The 22,182-nt window shown below is 42.7% G+C and overlaps 1 long non-coding RNA gene across 1 annotated transcript; it reads right to left on the bottom strand.

Annotated features, from left to right (window-relative positions):
• Nucleotides 1-6,893: 6,893 nt before the first annotated feature.
• LOC142176570 (uncharacterized) lies at nucleotides 6,894-14,252 on the bottom strand. The gene is made up of 2 exons (XR_012705248.1): nucleotides 13,951-14,252; nucleotides 6,894-7,087 (listed from the first exon to the last, which is right to left on the bottom strand). It is a non-coding gene; the product is annotated as an uncharacterized LOC142176570 (long non-coding RNA).
• Nucleotides 14,253-22,182: the final 7,930 nt, after the last annotated feature.

Here is a 22,182-nt window from a genome sequence, read left to right as displayed (position 1 = left end):
TGTGAGTTTCGTGGTGCGCTGGCAGTGGGTTTTGGTTGATGTTAGGAGCCTCTGGTGTCTGGACCTCGATCTTATTGGTGTCAATAAGATCCTGTATGGCATGCCTTAACTTCCAGCACTTCTCGGTATCGTGCCCGAGCATCCCTGAACAGTATTCACAACTGATTGAACGATCCAAATTCTGAGGCGGGGGATTTGGTTCCCGAGTATAGACAGGACTAACCAAACCCAATTGCCGCAGCTTGTGGAACACAGCGGTGTAGGTTTCTCCCAATTCGGTGAAGGTTCTTTGCTTCCGCAACCTGTCATTCCTAGCATCTGGATTTCCCCGGAAACCTGCCCCTGAAGGATTTCTATATGCCCTTGGTGGAGGGTAAGTGTTTTGTGGTGGTGCACATATGTTCTGGGGAGCCGGTGCGCGCCATTGTGGGCGAACCGGAGGCTGAGTGTATACCTGGGCTTGGTGTACGGAACAATGTGGTTCTCGAGGTGGGTAGAAATTTTGTGGTGGGTTGTATGGGTAGTTTGACCTGTGAGGCCTGGGTTGGTTGTAGTGTGGCCTGCCAGCCCTGGACCAACTGCCTGCCTCGATCGTGGCAACCTCTTCTTTCTTTCTTCTTAACGCACCTCCCGTGCCGTTTGAATAGCCTGGGTTGTGGCCTTAAGTGCCGAATAGTTTAAGATCTTGTCCGACCTCAAACCTTCTTCTATCATGACCCCTATTTTGACCACCTCGTTGAAAGATTTTCCAACCGTTGTCACCAAGTGACCAAAGTAGGTTGGATCCAATGTCTGCAAAAAGTAGTCTACCATCTCTCCCTCTCTCATGGGAGGATCGACCCTAGCTGCTTGTTCTCTCCAGCGGAACCCGAACTCGCGAAAACTTTCCCCGGGTTTCTTCCCAGTTCTCAGTAACGTGAGACGGTCAGGAACTATCTCCAGATTGTACTGGAAATGACCTGCAAAAGCCTGCGCCAGGTCATCCCACGTGTACCACCTGCTGAAATCCTGCCTAGTATACCATTCCAGTGCAGATCCGCTCAGACTTTGGCCGAAATAAGCTATCAAAAGCTCATCCTTGCCTCCTGCCCCTCTCATTTTGCTACAGAATCCCCGCAAATGTGCCATGGGATCACCGTGCCCTTCATATAAATCAAACTTGGGCATCTTGAACCCAGCCGGGAGTTGGACATCTGGGAAAGGGCACAGATCTTTGTATGCCACGCTGACTTGATTGCCCAACCCGTGCAAGTTCCTGAAGGACTGCTCCAGGCTTTTGAACTTTCTCAACACTTCATCCTGTTCAGGGGCCTTAACCAGCTTCTCAACCTCTGCCGGTACTTCCAACTGTGGATTGTAAGCCTGTGGTTCGGGTGCATGGAATGTAGGCTCAGGGGGATAGTATTGGGTGTCGTGAGCCTGCAACAACGGCTCACTAGTCGTTCGCTGTAAAGGGGATGATGTAGGTCCCACAAAAATGGGAATATTGGGTGTTGGGAGAGGTTGATGGGGTGGTGGAGCTTGGGAGTCATGAGGGCTTCTTTCTTGATGATAGAGGGGATTTGGGCGGCTTGTGGAAGGGCCAGAGTGAGGGTACTCCGGCATGTGTCCCAGTGTCTCAGGGCTCTTTTGTGTTTTGGCCAAGGCTAGCTGCATTGCATGCATCTCTAGTCCCATCCTTTCAATCTTTTCCATTGCCTCTTTTAGCAACTGGCTCATCGGTCTTTCTTCCTCATTACTATTCTCTGAAGTAGTCATGCTTGTTGCTACCGGTCCTTTGGATCTGGTTTGGTATGAATGTGTTGCCAGAATTCTTTAACAACTAACTGTCTGGTATCAGACAACAACAAACCTTGTTAGTGTTAGAGCTTAACAGATTTGATCATAACACATAGAGGATGCAATGCACCTAGGCAGTTAACCGTTTCTACATGCTTTGCTTCAAACCACATGCGTCATCCCGGTTTGTTCATTCGTCTCTTTTTAAAGTATTTTGCGAAACCCCGTGTTTTGTTTCTTTTATTTATTTATTTAAAAGCGGTCGAATCTTATGGGAATTGCCTACGTATCACGTCCCTGCGTGAATCAGACCAGGCGTAGTTCTGCCCCAAAGTAAAGACACATAGAAATTCTTCCGGAGTCACTTAATTTCATTATCAAAATTTGCTATTACACATTGCTTCAAACAACATAGCAACAGTACAGACTCCACGGTTCTTTGACCCTATTTGATTGAAGAAAAAATGGAAAACAACATATGGGAAAACATCAAAGCTTAACTAAAACAAGACTCGACCAGAGGTTAATTTTCCAACTTAGGGACCCGCGAGGCATCGTTCGGCCTTTTCGCGGTTCTAGGTGCGAGATCCCTTTCGAGCTGCTCCAACTCGTGCATGGTCTGTTTGACATAACCCATCACTACTGGGAGAACGGTAACGCAGGTCATGTTTTCACACCGTCGACACCTTCTGATGATGGCATGGGCAATGGCCCTGATCTTGTCTCTGGTTTTTTTCTTCTCTATGAGTAGGTGTCTTATCTGATCACTGCACGTCTTGAATACCTGTGAGTCCTGTATATGCTGATCCCTCAGCTGCCGCACTTCTTCCTTCATTTGGGCCAACAAGTCGTAACAGTATCTACTCTCCGATTGGAAATCCCTGGCCTGCTTAACTGCTTTAAACTCAAGTGTAGCCATCTCCCTATTTATTTTGGCCACAGTCTTCTCGTGGTCACGTTTCAATTGGTTCAAACACCGGCGATGCTTATCTACTCTTGTTCCCCACCGTGCCTTGAACTCTGTCATGACCTTTTCGGATTCTTCTAACCTGTCTCGCCATTCCGCGATCTCTCTTTTCAAACCCTTTATCAACCGCTGGTCTGATCGACTTCTGGGCTGCTCATCGAGAGACAATCTCAATTTTTGGACTTGGGCCTTAAGCTCTTCATTCTCTTGGATCAATCTGTTCTTTTCGCTTCGATCCGCCGCGATTTGTACGCTGTTATCGAATTTCAGACTGTCCATTTGTAGCTTCAAATCGCCAATCTCTGCCCGATAACCCTTCTCTTTTGCTAACCAGTTCCATTGCCCTTGGGATGATTCTACGAAATCTTTGAGATGCGGCCTCTTAGCCGGTCTTTCGTAGGACAGGCTACCTCTAAACCAAGCGTGATATTCTGGGGCGACTTCCCCTTTTGCCGTATTAATCACACAAGTGTTTGCTGTCAGATGTTGGCATTCACTCCAGATTTGGCGAACTTCTTCTTCAGGGAAATGACCGTTCGGACTGATTTCAATCACTTGGGTACTCAAATCTTCATCTTTCGGTACCACTTGGTACCTCCCAAGTTGCCTCAAAACCCGATACGGTGCATAGGGTTGGATACTTTTCAGTCCCATCAACAGAAAGTGAGGCCGGGTTGCCGGCATGTATATGATTTCCTCGATAGGTGACCATCCGAGCGTCCACTGGACTTGGCTGGCAATGAGAGTTCGGAGAAATGCGGTCCATGATGTGACTCCCTCAGGTAAATTGAACCCTTTGATTCTCGTGTAAAATTCTCCAATACAAGTTTTCTCTGGCGAACCATAACCCAAAAGTGAGGAGCGATGGCATAAATGATCGGTCATCCACATTTGCAACAGTAGGTTACATCCTTCGAAAAAGTCGCGCCTGGCTCGACAAGCAGTGAGAGCCCGGAAAATGTCAGCCATAATCATAGGCGCCAGAGTGCTTTTATCTTGGGTAAGCAAAGTATTGACGACCCCGGTTATCTTTAGATCAATGTTTCCATCTTTCCTAGGGAACACTATAAGACCCAGAAAGGCTGTCATAAAAGCCACTAGCCTGTGTTCGTCCCACTTTTGTCGGTTGCCTTTACTGCATAGTTTGAAATCCGGCTTATTGAACCCGCCCACGTGACCGTATCTAGCATATATGAGGTGGAGACTGCAGAATCCTTTGGCAAGATCTGGATGGTGGAATGTCCGAGGTATTTTTAGGAAATCCAGAAACCTGTGTACCGTGACAGCTCTAGGTGCAATCAAGTATTTGAACCTAAAAGGGGCTTCATCAATCCCGATGTACCCTGCTATTTCTTCCAACGTCGGGGTGAGCTCGAAGTCCGAAAAATGGAACACGTTGTGTGCGGAATCCCAACAAGTGACCAATGATCTGATGATATCACCCCGAGGCTGAACGTTTAGTAGGTCCGGGAGACCTTTCAGATATTTCCTTACTTTGTCTTGCCCTTCTTTGCCTAAGTCGTTCCACCATAACCGCAATTCAAACGGGATCTTGGTCATTACTGAAAAGGGTTCGTTTTGTACCGTGCTCATCCTGCACATTTATTGGGGTGATTATGCCAAGTGAATAAAAAATAAAACTTTATTTAGACGTATACTTTTTATAAAACTTTATGAAAAACCCTGCACATTTATTACTTTCATGACTTTTGGCAAAACAAGTAATTTTGCCACAAATAAAGACATATATTTATATTTATATATATATATATGTAGAGATATATATATATCAAAAATAAGACTCTTTTCCATCTTCATTTTTGTGACAGGACAAAATATATATATATATATATATATATATATATATATATATATATATATATATATATATATATATATATATATATATTTTTATAAAAAGTATATAAAAGCAGAACGACAACCCCTTTTTTTCTTCTTTTCTATTTTTCCTTTGCAATTAATAAAACAAAACCAATAAGACATTTTCCTTTCATTTTCTCAAAATTTCGGCAGAGTTTTGATGGTATTTTGGCATTGGCTTTTTTTCAAAAATAAACAATTAACTCCTTAACCGCTATTCCTTCCTTTTTTTTTCCAATTTCCATTATTCAAACACTGGTCAGCATGCGGGCTCGAGACAAATAGATGCACGGAAAACAAATGGGGATGTATTAGGATGGTCCTTTCATACCAGGTTGCTAGTCCTAGACGGACCCAACCCCTGTGTTGAGTCCCCTAAGTCATATGCAACATGATGCAAATAAGCGTTCCTACTAGGGTTCCGGCATGAAGTCACGTTATTCTATGTTCAAAACCTGGGTCAGTGTTCTAGACAGTGTACCCGAGCGGACAACTCGAGCCGAGGAGGGGCAACTTACCGGGAACCAAAAGGCCGTCCGGCTTCGTAACTTATCCGTCCTCTTTCTTATTTCGGGTATTGACACTAACAGAATAGGGAGTCTCGACCAGCGAGCTTCTCCCCGGAGGTAAGAAGAGAAGGGTTTCGGCACAGTTTATATACAGTTCAAATAATATCAAAGCGGTAAAAGCAGCATTTAGCACATTAGGCTCAAAACATGTAATAATCAGATAATAAATAAAGCCAAATAATAACAATTATTCTAAGCTCGAATTCTTAACCCTGAACCAGTGGTTCTGGGTTCACCAATCCCCAGCAGAGTCGCCAGAGCTGTCACACCTCCTTTTTCCGCGCCCGCGGGGGCGCAGGGGAGTTTTTTCCAATTAAAGGACAATCGAAACGGGATTGGTTTAATTATTTCAGAGTCGCCACTTGGGAGGTTTAGGGTGTCCCAAGTCACCAATTTTAATCCCGAATCGAGGAAATGAATGACTCCATATTACAGTCTGCGTACCAGAAATCCGGATAAGGAATTCTGTTGACCCGGGAGAAGGTGTTAGGCATTCCCGAGTTCCGTGGTTCTAGCACGGTCGCTCAACTGTTATATTTGGCTTATTTATCTGATTTTAAATACAATATGAACTTATGTGCAAATTTTATCTTTCAACCGCTTTTATCATTTACTGTTATTTTTAAGAATTGCAACGTTGTGAAAATGTATCTCGAACCGCGTTACAATCAATGTACCCGTGGTCGTCGACACACTTTGACTCTGTTGAGATTTGGATTTGGGTCACATCAATGTGCACCCGAGTTTAAGGAAATTAAATTATTAAAGGCGCGCCTAAAGCGACTAGCGTATTTATTTTGGGTAAGACCGTGGAATTTTACTAAACGGTCCATCCCGAAGTCCAAATAATTTTTAAAGCAAATATTTACTGAGGGCCCCGCAATTTGTATTTTATTTGGCGAGGCTCATCTCATTCTTATTTTTTAAAATGAATTTGCAATGTCATGGACACGCATCTCGAACCACGTCACAATCAATGTACCCGTGATTAGAAATACATTTCGAATCCGTCGAGATTTGGATTTGGGTCACATAAATGTGCACCCGAGTTTAAGAAGGTAAGGTTTATTAAAGCGTATCCTAAAGAGACTAACGTGTTGTTATTTTAGGAGGGTTGTGAGATTTGCTAAGCAACCCGTCCTGGAAACTAAATGCTTCAATAATATACATTTAACAAGGGCCCCGCATTTGCACGTTTTGTTTATTTTCATCGAGGCTCATCTCGTTCTTATTTTAAAAGGATATCCTATAGCAACTACGTTTCTTATCGCGTTTGTCCTTATCAATTGAAAACAGTAGATAGTCCTAATTAATTACATGCTTGCAAGTTGTTTGTAACAACATTCAGAAATGCCTAAAATCAGAAACGAGGCTGTCCGAACAAGTAATCACAGGCCCAAATCCAGCCCAGTGTGATTGGCCAGACCTGGACCACTGCTTGTTCGAAGCAGGCTGGCTTGCCCTGTTTTGGCCTGAACTCGACCCTTGTGAGGTTGAAGCCCTGAATTTGTGTTCCTGATCTTAAGACATGGTTTTAAGAGTTATATATAGCAATTTACTGGAAAGGAAAGAACTCATTTAGTGTACGAATTTTAGGCTTGGCATGCATTACATGCTTATACTACACTATTGCACTAAATCTGAGATACAACCTGTTGCCTTAAGCATACTCTTATCACCATCCTATATACACAATCTAACATTCAACTAACATTCATTGATAGTTATCAGGCCTGAAGGCTATCTCCAACATCCAAAACAGGCATAAAATTTCCTACATTACATGATATTTAAAAGGGCAAACTATGTATATAAACAAAATTCTTCAGGTCTTTCATTTACATTCATGCTCAAATTTCCAGCTACATCTGACAGTGTATTGGGTGTGTACCTGGTATAGGAAGGAAAGGAAGAAAGAAAGTGATCAGTTGAGTAGTATGCACGAATACAGCAGCAGCAGACACACAGCAACAACACAGCAACAAAATCAACCAACAAAGATGAAGCTCCCGAGTAGTCGAGTAACAAACAACAAATCCCAGAAACAGAGTAGGAACCAACAGAGACAGCAGAGTATTCAATGTAAACACCCCAGCAATTCAATAACTACAAGTGGCTCAAACAGGCAAACAACAGTAATTGGCCAAGACAGCTAAACCAACATAAACTCTTATGTAATTTTCAGACAGTGTTTGGTTACAATATTCCGAGACTTTATGTTTCTTGTTTTTCTTTTCTGAAGACTAAAAAATGTCCAGCCCTGTTTAAGTTATCAAATGGCCTATTTATAGGCCAAATGAAACAGTACAGCTGAGCTGCCTGCCTTGCCAATTGGCAGAATGCCCATACTCTTTAAGCCCATGCCTAAGCATATTTGGTGCCAGCCCCTTTGTTCCCCACGCCTGGTCTTTGTTTAATCAAGAGTTATGGGCTCGTTTTATTTATTCATTTTAAGCCCCATACTCTTATGTCTTGTCCCCCCATTGACATTAGTTTAATCCCAAATTAGTACCCTACTTGTCAGTTCATTTAAACTAATCATTTTTGTTCTTTGCAAACCCCAGACTACCCCTGTCAACCTTGATTATTACTGCCCCTGCCTATTGCAGCATCATGGCATTGTTGAACTGATGAAAGTTCAAATTCAAGACTGCCTCGACTGAATCCTTTTAGTCATTTTTACAATGCCAACAAACCATTTCAAACATTACTGGGGCATTCAGTCAGTGGCCGAGTTCAATTAGTTACGTGAAAATACTAGCTCATTCGATTCATTAGTTATAGCAAACTAATCGACGACATTTATCGAGTCGACTATACTAATTATAACAGGTAATAATCAGTCGCTCATATAAATAATACGTTCAGGGACCTAAAGGGTATCAGACAACTTTTGTTCAATTACTGGGGCCTATATGAATTATTTATGCGACGACTATACTAATCGGACATGCTTTTCACAGAGTGTATTCAGAACACAAACAGAAGACAATCGACCAAATAAAAGGTCTTTACAGAGATGAAAGAAATCCAAAAAATAACAAAATAACAACCAAACACAAAGAGATATGCTGACAACTTATTTAGAAATAAAACAAAAGAAAGGAAAACTTACCAAAATGTTTAAATCAAACAGACCCAAATCTGATTCAACTTCGAATTTTTGAGGCCGAACAAACTTTAATCAGGGTGTTCTCACATGAGAACACCTTGATTAAGGTCTATTAGACCTCAAACCCATGTCAAAACTGGCCGGGTTCCCCAGGTGCGTGTGTTTCAAGTTCTGGATTTCCAGATCTGGATTTTTAGGAGTTGTGGGTAGATTCGGACCAAACCAAGCTTGGTTTGGTCATGAGGAAGGTCAGGGGAGTGTCTGGTATGAAGATGGGATGGTTTGGCATAGATCCGGGTTCGACTCAAATCTTCAAATGAAGATTCGAGACGAACGGAAGTGATTCGAGGCTCGTGGTTAGTGGATTTGTGTTCAGGACAGTGAGGTGGTCCTAGGGTGTTCAGGAGGCGGTCACCGGCGTTCGTGCCGCCGGGTTCTGGTGAAAGGGAAGCTAGGGCGGCTGCTAGGGTTTGGGGGGGCTTCAGTGTTTGGATGAAGACGATGAGTGGGGGGTTAGAATAGGGGGCGTGGGGTATGATAGGAGGCTTATATACGGGGAGGCTGATTCAATCCCGGCCGTTGGATTGATTAAAATTGATGGCCAGGATTGGGGAGGCTAGACCATACGGTGCCGTTTGGTTAATCGAGGGGTCGGTCAAAAACGGGAATGGGTCGGGTCATGAGGGCTAATAAGGGCCATCGGATCAATGGAAATGAACGTCCCAGATTAACCGTCCCTGAAACGACGTCGTTTCAGGAGGTGCCTGGGCAGGCCTGGTCTGGACCGGACTTGTGCTGGTTTGGGCCCATCTTTTTGTTTTATTTCTTGGGCCTAACCCGATTTTCAATCCCTCTTTTTGTTTTCTATTTTATTTTTTTCTTTTAAAACAAAAATGAAATAACAAACCATAAAATAATGAAATTAAAACCAACAACAATGCAACATTTTAACACAATTATCACAAAAAATATTTCGGTAAGTTAACTAAAAGCCTAGAACGAACGATGCACATATATTTTTTGAATTTTCTTTTACTGATCGAATTATGGTTTAATCACCCTGACATGCATATTTTGTATTTTGTTTGTTAATGATTAAATGCAAAATGGACAGATCCACAAATGACTAACAACACATGTCACGAAAAACTCGAACAATTGTACAGCGAAATCATTTGTCACTATTTTTATTTTCTTTTGGAGCGATTGCTCGTAAAGCAAAAATCACGTGCTTACAGTACCTATTTTTATCGGATCTTTTTTCGATCTCCGCACATCACGACTTACCTTTTCTTCTTTTTGAAATCAGCTCGAGCCGAGGGGGAGGGGGGGAGTGTACAGAAGTTTCACCGGCTTTGCAACTTGTCTGAACCTCGTTCTAAAATTGGGATATGATTCTGTCATGACCCTAAACCCAAACCCGATCGTGATGGCACCTCTCGTGAAGACAAGGCCCTGCCGACACTTCCCATTTTCCAAATTTTAACAGTTACGCATTAAGAAACAGTCTAAACATGATAAAATAATCCAAAGTAGCCGATAATATCATCAATCTACTAAGTCTATAAGCTAGTACAAATATCTGAAAAGAGATAGAAATGATAAAGGAGGAGAAACACGGGAGCTCTCAACTCGCATTGGCAGGATCCGCAATGCCTGAATTTGCACACAGGGGTGCAGGGAGTAAAGTGAGTACTCCAACTCAGTGAGTAACAAATGCAAATAAAGACTGAAAGCAAGAAATCACATAAGGCACAAAGCATTCTATAATGAAGCAGTAAGACCATTTAAAAATAGTAAATCAGTGAAAGATAGGTAAAATTCTTTAACTCAAATGTAGTTTCATGAAAAGCCCTTTTTCAATTATTAAGAAGGTAATTGATAGTCAATTATGAAACGTTAACACATAAAGGCTCGCCCCTCGAGACAAGTATCAATAAATCCACCCCTCGGGAAACATCTCAGAATAGTACCAGCCCCTCGGGCAATCACATAGAACAATACCAGCCCCTCAGGCTCAATCGGCCCAAGCGCAATATCAAGCCACCTCGTGGCATCATCACTAGGCCCTCGGCCTCATATCAATCAAGACACCTCGTGGCGTACATATCTCAGGCCCTCGGCCTCATAATCAGTATCAAATGTTTCCTCACAATACAGGCCCTCGGCCTTACTCAGTCAAAAATCCTCACAAGCCACTCGGGCAGTAGTAAAACATGTTTCTCAGCCCAAAATATCATTTAAAAGAACAGGTAAGTGTTAAAACAGAGTAAACATGGCTGAGTACGAAAACAGTGAAATATAACATGACTGAATTCAAGTATAAAGTCAAAACAGTGAGGAAAATACCAGAAAAAATCCATGAATGGTTCAAATAGTAGGCACAAGGCCCAAATATGGCATTCAGCCCAAATCATGATAATAGCAAATAGATTTCAATCAAATACGCGGTAAAATAGTCATTCGGGACAGACCAAGTCACAATTGCCAACAGTGCACGACCCCACGCTCGTCATCAACCGTGTGCCTCACCTCAATATAGCACCACGATGTGCAATCCAGGGTTTCAAACCCTCAGAATATCATTTACAACCATTTCTTACCTTGAACCGATCAAATCTCTAGCTCGCGACGCATTTTCCCCTCAAATCGGCCTCCACTCGCGTCGAATCTATCCAAAATCAGAACAAGGACGTCAAAATATGCTAAGGGAACAAAGTCCAAGCAAAAATAATCAAAATACGACACAAATCCTGAAATTACCAAAACCCGACCCCTGGACCCACGTCTCGAAATTCGATATTTTTTACATCAATAGATTCCTTATCTCCCCACGAGTTCATACATATCAAAAGTCCTCAAATCCGACCCCAAATGGTCCTTCAAATCCTCAATTAAAGGTCTAAGTTTTCAAGCCCTAGTTTTCCCAATTTTCACCCTTAATTTCCATAATTTCTAGCTCTTATCCGTGAAATAATAGCATAGGAACAAGTTTTAGGTCCTAATTCCTTACCTCAAAGAAGTTCCCTTGAAATCCCTCTTTCAAATCGTCCAAAAAGCTCCAAAGCCTAGTTAAAAATGGTGAAATAGCTCAAATTTCGCGAAGGCCACAATTTGTTACCTTCTACCCAGTCATTTTCACATCTCTGGCCATATTTCCGCTTCTGCGGTACCACATTTGCAGTTCTTCCTCCGCTTCTATGGAAATCACTTATTCCCATTAGTCCACATCTGCGGTCCCCTACCCGCATCTGCGACATCGCAGACAGTCCTTTTAGCCGCTTCTGCGGTTTCCTGCTCCTCAAGCCATTTTGCTTCTGCGATCAATTCCTCCACTCATGTGGCGCCGCACCTGCGATCCCCAATCCGCAGGTGCAAAAATACCAGAAGCAGCAAATTCAGCAGCTGCAACAACATCCAAACTTCTCCGTTAACCACCCGAAATTACCCCGAGGCCCCCAGGACCTCAACCAAAAGCACAAACATGTCCTAATACCTTATTAAAACTTGTTCCAATCACCAAAACACCTCAAACAACATCAAATCACCCAAAACACATCGGATTCAAGCCAAACTTCTTAAAATCTTCCAAATTTTTCTTTTGATCAAAAACCAAACCAAACCACGTTCGAATGACCTGAGATTTTGCACACACATCCCAAATGACCCAATGGAACTACTACAACTCTCGGAATTCTATTCCGACCCCTATATCAAAATCTCGCCTACCGACCAGAAATCGCCAAAATACCAACTTCGTCAATTCAAGCCTAAATCTACTCCGAACCTCGAAAACTCATTCCAATCACGCTCCTAAGTCCCAAATCACCTTCCGAAGCTAACCGAACCACAGAACTCACATTCGAGCCCTCTAACACATAAGTCAACATTCGGTTGACTTTTCCAACTTAAACTTCCTTAAAAGAGACTAAGTGTCTCAAACCTTACCAAATTCTTTCCTGATTCGATCCGACCAACCTGATACTACATAATACGGATAAACAAAGTATAAATAGGAAGAAATAGGGAAAACAGAGCGGTAACTCATGAGACGACTGGTCGAATCGTTACAGATTCTAACAGAATAGAAGACACGCGAAGCGCATGCTTCCTAGAAGATTTAGAAGACTCAAAGAGAAGAGGGTTTCGTAACAGTTTTATATACAGTTCAAACAATATCAAATCGGTAAAAAGCGGTATTTAGCACATTAGTCTCAAACACGTAAAAAATCAGATAATGAACAAAAGCCAAATATCATAGTTATTCTAAGCTCGAATTTTGAACCCTGAACCAGAGATTCTAGGTTCTTGTCCCAGCAGAGTCGCTAGAGCTGTCACACCTCCTTTTTACCCGGAAGGGGGTCTAAGGGAGTTTTTTCCAATTTAAGTGACATTATTTGAAATGGGATTATTTTATTTATTTAGAGTTTCCGCTTGGGATACTTATTATGGTGTCACAAGTCATCGGTTTATTTTAAAAATCCTAAATCGAGAAATATGACTTCATTTAAAAAGTCTGCGAAACTAGAAAAACTAGGTAAGAAATTTTGTTAACCCGAGAGAAGGTGCTAGGCATTCCCGGGTTCCGTGGTTCTAGCACGATCGCTTAACTAATAATAATTGGCCTAATTATCTGATTTATTACATGTTTTAGACCTATTGTGAACTTTTAACTTTATAACCGCTTTTAATTTTTTTAAACCGCTTTTAGGATTTATGAAATTATTTCTTGAACATGTTACGATTGTCGTACACTTACCATTTTGGAACACGTTGCAAACCACGCTACAGGAAATACACCCGTAATTTGCGACATGTTTATTTTATTATTGTTCGAAGTTGTGGTTAGGTCACATGAAATGCACACCCGAATGGGGTTTATGTATCATAACTATACCAGGGGAACCACACTCATAGTCACAATGATTTATTATTAATCGCGCCTAAAGCCAGCTACGATGTTTATGAGTTTAAATATTTTCCTAAATTTGAGGTCAAGTGCAAAGGCCCAAAAATTATGGAATGATTTTGTTCTAGAGTGGAAATGAAATTGGTATTTATGAGCTTCGCAGCATTGAGGATTTATTTGAAGCCTATTAATACAATGGATGGAAGAGCAGACTTGTTAATCAAAATATGCTCTACTTGGAATTGATCAGCAATGCACTATTTATTGAAAGACTTAGCGAAATGATAAGTTGTATGCAATTAGCAGCCCACAAAAGACCTCTGACAGGTCCTGACAAATTCTAGTTGTTGGGCCACATGTGCAAAACAAGCCCATTACATATTGTTACTAGCCAAATGAAAACTATAGGTCATTGAATAACCTAAATCCCCAATCAAACTAATAATGCATCTGAAGTGGAATTCATAAATACATGTTTTATCCATAAATCCAATAAACAAACCATCATGCTTAGGGATACAACATTAATTTACCTTTACTTGTATTAGAGATACCCACTTCATTCAAACACTCAATTCTCACGCATTTCGATAGTGATACAAATCAGATTGACATAGAACTTAAATCACATTTTATGGATAACAAAGTCCAATTGATTCACAAATTCAATAATTAACATTTCAAACATTCCGAAATTGAGTTGAAATAGCAGCTCAAGGAAAAACAAACATACCTAATTAACGAGATGCCATAGAAGAGAGGACGGCAGACGAACAGCTTTAGCAACAAACAACAGCAGTTCCCAAACTTCAAATGTTTATCAAATCAATTCATCTCCCAAACTCATTCCAAATTTCAGTTTCCCTTTTCTTTTCAGAACGTTTTATTCTCCAAATCTCTGTTTATTTTTTTATTTTTTTTTATTTCTAAAACTTCCTTTTATTTAGCCTCGAGTGAGTGAGATGGAATGAATTTTTTAGACTCTGAGGGAGTGTGTGTCAGAGTAAGATGAGTGGAAAAAAAAGGAGGCGGGTTAGGGTTGGACATAAAGGGAAGTCCGATTCTATGTTAGGAAAGGGGAAATTTGAACGCTGAAGATAGGGGTATTCGTCGGTCGGTACGGTACTGTATTTAGACATTTTAGTTCGGTATTTTCGGTATTCGGTTTCTTAAAATGCTATACCAATACCGTACCTAATTAAATTCGGTATGGTTCAGTTTTTCTCCTTTCATTTTCGGTTTATTCGGTTCGGTTTAATCGGTTTGAATACTAACTTGTGCATAGAGTCATAGCATGTAATATTCTTAATTAAAATACTCAAAAGTACAAAACTAAAATTGTTTGTTGACAAAAGTTTTATCCAAAACCAGTAAATATCAACCTAGAGAGAGAAAATTATACATAAAGGAATAAATTTGATCATTAGAAATGTCGTGTTACTTGCTTAGAGTTACTTGATGAACTTAGAGAATAAAGGAAAGCAAAATTTTAGATTTTTTATATTTATATTTGTCACGACCCCGGTTCGCCCTCCGTGAACTATCGTGACGGCACCTAGTTTCTACGACTAGGTAAGCCTAATTTGCGGAAGAAAAACCAAAATTTGCGGAAGTAAATAATTTAAAACAGAAATAAAGCAATAACAGTGTTTAAATGTGCCGCTCGGCATACACCATGTTTAACTCTCAATACCAAACATAAATCCAAGACCTGGAAACCCATGAATCACAAGCTAAGAAAAGGAAATACTACATAGGTATAACTCCGGAATTTGTCTAATAAGAACAGAAAGTACAGAAAGGCTAAATACAAAAAGGCAGGAATAGAAAGGGACTCTTTGGTCTGCAGACACGGCAGATGTACCTCGAAGTCTCTAAGTAGTTGCCTCCCTCAAGGATGGTAGGCCTGAGTAGAAGTACCTGTATATGAACATGAAAAACATGCGCAGAAGAGGCATGAGTACACCACAGCGATACTCAGTAAGTGCCAAGACTAACCTCGGGTGGGTAGTGATGAGGAAGTTCAGGGCCCTACTGAGGTTAAATAAAAATACAAAGATGACAGGATAAGATAAGCAGTACAATTGAAAATCTACAATACGAATATACAGAGTACAATAACGGAAACAGAGATGAAGGCAAACTACAAGAAAATACCACTCATAACAAGGATGATTACTGGGGATCTCTTGGTATTCTCAATATATGCTAGGGATCTCTTGGTATCCCGAGGATCTCTTGGTATCCTCGATATACGTGCGAGGGATCTTTTGGTATCCCGCACCTTAGTTCAGATCATAAATACGTACAGAGGATCTCCTGGGATGCCGTCCCGTAGTCCCAAAGTAAAAACACACAGTAGCAACACAAGAATACCCAATTAAGCTAAGTTTCGCACCAAGTAAACAGTTAATTCTAGCCTAACATGCTTCACGTAATGCAATTAAGGTAGTTTAAGCAAATAGGCAATTATGTCAACTAAACATGCTTTTCTAAACTAGCAACAGGCTAAATTCACAAGTAGAATAATAACAGGGAAAAGAACTCAATTGAAATACTTAAGGAAAACCCAGATTTTCAACAATTAGCTCAAGTACGCGCTCGTCACCTCACGTACAAGACATTTCTATTATCAAATATATTATATCCTAAGGGGAAGGTCCCCCACACAAGGTTAGACAAGCCACTTACCTCGAACCGGCTCAAAATCAACCCAACACCACATCTTTGCCACGAGTACTCAACTCAAAATGGCCCAAATCTATTCAATTCAATTGCATAATGTAAATAACACTTCAAGTAACTGATTCTACAATTAAATTCTAAGCAAATACCCGAAATTATATGAAATGACCAAAATGCCCCTTGGGCCCGCGTCTCGAATCGGGTAAAATTTATAGTTTCAGAATTCTCACACTCTCATGAGTCTAACTAAACCAAAATTATCCAAATTCAATGTCAAATCCCCAATCAAAACTCAATTTTTTGGCCTAAGAACTTTTCCCCAATTTTCATACGAATTCTAAAATTAAAGAATGAATTCATGTTTAGATTAATGGGTTACAAACAAAAATGAGTTAAGAACCGTTACCCAGTCGATACCTCTAAAAATCCCTCAAAATCTCGCTCAACTCCGAGCTCCCAAGCTTAAGTTTTGATAAAAATGGCTAAACCATCGATTTTGAAATCTTATATCTACCTAGAAAATCTCTTCTTCGCGAACGCGGTCAAGCCTCGTGTTCACGAAGCACAAAATAACTTTGACCATTTTTCCTTCTTCGCGAACGCGTCCCTCACTCCGCGAATGCGATTCCTTGCACAGACGAACCTTCGCGAACGCGATGGGCACCACACGAACGTGATGCACAAAACTCCACTGGGCCAATTCCTCTTCCACGAACGTGAAGCCTAATTGCGAACGCATAGCACAACCATCCAGCCTCTTCGTGAACGCGGAGGCCCTCTCGTGAAAGCGAAGGCCAAACTTTCCCCCAGTCCCAGATCCTCTTCGCAAACACGATAACCCACTCACGAACGCGAAGAAGGAAACCAAAACTGACTGCTGCAACATTTTCTGCAATTTCCTAAGTTCCAAAAATGAGCAGTTAGGCATCCGAAACACACCCGAGGCCCCCGGGACCTCAACCAAACCAACCAACCAATCCTAAAACATCATTCAAACTTGTTCCAACCTTCGGAATGCTCAAAACAACATCAGAACACCTACTTTTCATTGGATTCAAGCTTAAAAATTCCAAGAACTCTAAAAACACACTTTCGATCAAAAGGTCTACCAAACCTCGTCCGAATGACCTGAAATTTTGCACACACATCCCAAATGACATGACAGAACTACTAAAACTCTCGGAATTCCATTCCGACCCTCGGATCAAAATCTCACTATCGAACCGGAAACTTCAAAAATTCAACTTCCGGCATTTCAAGCCTAAATTAGCTACGGACCTCCAAAACACTCTCCGAACACGCTCCTAACCCCGAAATCACCCAACAGAGCTAACGGAACCTTCGGATTTCCATTCCGACGTCGTCTTCACATTTCAGACTACGGTCAACTTTCTAACACTTAAGCTCTCATTTAGGGACTAAGTGTCCCAAAACTCTCTGAAACTCAAACCCGAACATCCCGGCAAATCAAAATAGCAGAAATAAACTTGGGGAAAGCAGTTAATAGGGATCGGGGCGTTAATTCTTAAGACGATCGGTCGGGTCGTCACATCCTCCTATACTTAAACATTCGTTCGCCCTCGAACGAGAATAAAAACATACCTGAAGTAGTGAAAAGATGAGGATAACGGCTACGCATATCCTGCTCGGTCTCTCAGGCCGCCTCCTTGACCGGCTAACCCCGCCACTGAACCTTCACGGATGCAATGTTCTTTGACCTCAGCTTTCTAACCTGCATGTCCAATATTGCCACTGGCTCCTCAACATAGAATAGATCCTTGTCCAATTGGACTGAACTGAAATCCAACACGTGCAACAGATCACAGTGATACCTCTGGAGCATCGAAACATGGAATACCGGATGAACTACGGCTAAGCTAGGAGGTAAGGCAAGCTCATAAGCAATCTCCCCAACACGCCTCAATATCTGAAAAGGGCCAATAAACCGCGGACTCAACTTCCCTTTATTCCTAAATCTCATAACGCCCTTCATAGGCGATACTCAAAGCAGAACCCGCTCTCCAACCATATAGGAAACATCACGAACCTTCCGGTCTGCATAACTCTTCTGTCTGGACTGGGTTGTGCGGAGTCTATCCTGAATCACCTTAACCTACTCCAAAGCATCCTGAACTAAGTCTGTGCCCAATAACCTGGCCTCACCTGGCTCAAACCAACCCATTAGGGATCTACACCGTCTCCCATATAAAGCCTCATACGGTACCATTTGAATGCTGGACTAATAGTTGTTGTTATAAGCATACTCCGCCAATGGCAAGAACTGATCCCAAGACCCTCCAAACTCAATCACACATGCACGAAGCATATCCTCAAGAATATAAATAGTGTGCTCGGATTGTCTGTCCGTCTGAGGGTGAAATGATGTACTCAACTCCACCCGAGTACCCAATTCATAAATCTCCGCCAACCGCTCCGAAGAATAAGCAGTACACATAGGAATAAAATGAGCAGACTTAGTCAGCCGATCCACAATCACCCAAATAGCATCGAACTTTCTCAAAGTCCGTGGGAGCCCAACTACAAAGTCCATGGTGATCCGTTCCCACTTCCACTCCGGGATCTCTATCTGCTGAAGCAACCCACCCGGTCTATGGTGCTCATACTTCACATGCTGACAGTTGAGGCACCGAGCTATAAATCCAACTATATCCTTCTTCATCCATCTCCACCAGTAGTGCTATCTCAAATCCTGAAACATCTTCGTGGCACCCGGATGGATGAAATACCGCGAACTATGGGCCTCCTCTAGAATCAACTCTCGAAGCCTATCAATATTGGGTACACAAATACGACCCTGCATCCTCAATACCCCATCATCACCAATAGTCACATCTCTAGCATCACCGTGCTGGACTTTGTCCTTGAGGACAAGCAAATAAGGTTCATCATACTGCCACTCCCAGATATGATCGAAAAAGGAAGACCGAGAAACCACGCAAGCTAGAACCCAACTGGGCTCTGAAACATCCAATCTCACAAACTGGCTGGCTAAGACCTGAATATCCATCGCCATAGGTATCTCTCATGCTTGTAAATAAGCCAAACTTCCCAAACTCTCTGCCCGGTGACTCAAAGCATCGGTCACCACATTGGCCTTGCCTGGGTGATACAAAATAGTGATATCATAGTCCTTTAGAAACTTTAACCACCTCCTTTGGCGCAAATTTGGATCCTTTTGCTTGAACAAGTGCTGCAAGCTCCGATGGTCAGTATAAATCTCACAAGGCACACCGTATAATAATAGCCCAAATCTTCAGGGCGTGAGCAATGGCAGCTAACTCAAGGTCGTGAACAGGGTAGTTCTTCTCATGTATCTTCAACTGTCTAGACGAGTAGCCAATCACCCTACCATCCTGCATCAACACTGCCCCGAGGCCAGCCCTTGAGGCATCACAATAGATCGTATAAGACCACGAACCTGTAGGCAATATCAAAATTAGGGATGTGGTCAAAGTTGTCTTGAGCTTCTCAAAGCTCGCCTCACACTCCTGCGTCCACTAAAATGGAGCACCCTTCTGTGTCAACCTGGTCATAGGGGATGCAATCGATGAGAACCCCTCCACAAAATGACGGTAGTAACCCGCCAAACCAAGGAAACTGCGGATATCTGTAGCTGAGGATGGTCTGTTCCAACTCTACACTGCTCTACCTTCTTCGGATCCACCTGAATACCCTCACTCGATACCACGTGGCCTAAGAATGCCACTGAATCCAACCAAAACTCGCATTTCGAGAACTTAGCATATAATTTCTTCTCTTTCAGAGTCTGAAGCACAGTCCTCAGGTGCTGCTCATGATCTTCCCCACTCTGGGAATACACCAGAATATCATCAATAAAGACAATGATGAACGAGTAAAGATACGACCGGAACACACTGTGCATCAAATGCATAAAGGCTGCTAGGGAATTGGTCAGCCCAAATGACATAACAAGGAACTCGTAATGACCATACCGAGTCCTGAAAGCAGACTTCGGGATATCTGGCTCCCGAATCTTCAACAGATGGTAACCTGATCGCAAATCAATCTTAGAAAACACCTATGCACCCTGAAGTTGGTCAAACAAATCACCAATACGAGGCAAAGGATAACGGTTCTTTACTGTCACTTTGTTCAACTGGCGATAATCAATACACATATGCATAGAACCATCCTTTTTTCTTCACGAACAAGACAGGAGCACCCCAAGGTGAAACACTGGGTCAAATAAAACCCTTATCAAGCAATTCCTGTAACTGATCTTTCAACTCCTTCAACTCAAGAGAAGCCATACGATACGGAGGGATAGAAATGGGCTGAGTACCCGGCAACAGATCAATGCCAAAATCAATATCTCTATCAGGCAGCATGCCTGGAAGATCAGCTGGAAACACATCGGGAAAATCCCGTACTACTGGGACTGAATCAGTTGAAGGGGTATCAATACTGACATCTCTCACATAAGCTAAATATGCATCACACCCTTCTCCACCATACGATGTGCTTTAAGAAAAGAAATAACTCTATTGGGAGTGTAATATAAAGTACCCTTCCCATCAACACGCGGTACACCTGGCATAGCCAACGTCACGATTTTGGCATGACAATCAAGAATAGCATAATGGGGCGACAACCAGTCCATGCCCAAGATAATATCAAAATCTACCATGCTGAGCAACAATAAATCAGCTCTGGTCTCAAAACAACTAAGAGCAACCAAACACGACCGATAAATGTGGTCCACAACAAGAGAATCTCCGACAGGAGTAGAAACATAAATAGGGGAACTCAAAGAATCTCGAGATACACCCAAATGCAGAGCGAAATAAGAAGACACATAAGAGTAAGTAGAGCCTGGATCAAATAGAATTGATGCATCTCTGTGGCAAACAAATATAATACCTGTGATGACAAAATCGGAGGCAACAAACTCGATACGGGTAGGAAGGGCATAGTATCTAGCCTGGCCTCCCCCTCGAGGGAGACCTCTACCTCTATGACCTCCACCTCTAGCTGGCTGAGCAGGTGGGGTAGCAACTGGAGTTGTAATCATAGCCTGAGAACTCTGCGGGGCACGCTGTGGCTGAGAAGTCTATGGAGGTGCACTCCTCCCAAGCCTAGGGCAATCCCTCACCACGTGGCGTATGTCACCACATTCAAACACAAGCCCTTATAGGATGCGGTGGCTGTGACTGGCTAGGGGCAGGTCTGCTGGACTGACCTCTGAAAGCACCCCACGCAGGAGGCGCGCTAGAAACCGGAGATGCATAATAAGGCTCCTGAGTCCTAGAAGGAGCTAGAGCACTATTGGTTGTTGGAAGAGGTGAATGAACAGGGCGACTCATATAACCCCTACCATGACGACCTGCAGCTGGGGTACGGGCACCAGAATAATAGCCCGACTCTCGAGACCTCTTGGCCTTCCTCTCCTCTATCTCCCTAACATGCAATGCTCACCACCTGCTAATAAGAAATATCCATCTCCAACTCACGAGCCATGCTAGATTTGATGCTGGGAATAAGGCCCTCAATAAACCGGCGAACTCGCGAACAGTAGAAACCAAGGTTGATGCATGCCTAGCCAAACTGGTGTATCGGAAAACATACTCTGAAACAATCATAGCACCCTGGCACAAATACTCAAACTCTGCGCGTCATGCGTCCCTAAGACTCTGAGGAACATACTCTTTCAGGAACAGATCTGAAAATTGAGTCCAAGTCAGTGAAGTAGCCTCATCTGGACTATCTAACCCATAGGTGCGCCACCACTCATAGGCGGCTCTTCGAAGCAGGAAGGTAGTGAAAGAAACTCCGCTTGATCCTGATATGCCCATGGTACAGAGAATGCGGTAACACTCATCAAGAAATCCCAGAGCATCCCCCGATGTTAGACCACTGAATACAGGAGGCTTGTACTTCTTGAACCTCTCAAGCCTCAACTGCTTATCCTCGGAAGCTGCTGCCCTATCCTCGGGCTGAACCGGCACTGTAGGCGGTACATGAATAATCTCAGGGTCCTGCTCAACATGCACTCGCTGCTCAGGAGTGTGGATGACGGGAGTCTGTGCTCCTCCCCCGGCCTGAGATGTAGCTTCAGCAAGGGGAAGCAACCCTGCTTGAGCCAAGGTGGTGTACATGCTCATGAACTGCGCCAAAGTCTCCTGAAGAGTTGGATTTGTAATAGCAATAGGCGTTTCAGGTGCCTGAACTCTGGCTGGATCTGCTGGTGGCACCTCGGCGGTAGCTCGCACAGGTGCTCTGGCTGCACCACATGCACGTC

The sequence above is a fragment of the Nicotiana tabacum genome, chromosome 22 (assembly GCF_000715075.1).
Source record: "Nicotiana tabacum cultivar K326 chromosome 22, ASM71507v2, whole genome shotgun sequence".
NCBI classification, from domain to species: Eukaryota; Viridiplantae; Streptophyta; class Magnoliopsida; order Solanales; family Solanaceae; genus Nicotiana; species Nicotiana tabacum.
The sequence above is the reverse complement of the archived record's forward strand: the minus strand, read 5'-3'. Positions and strand labels throughout refer to the sequence as shown.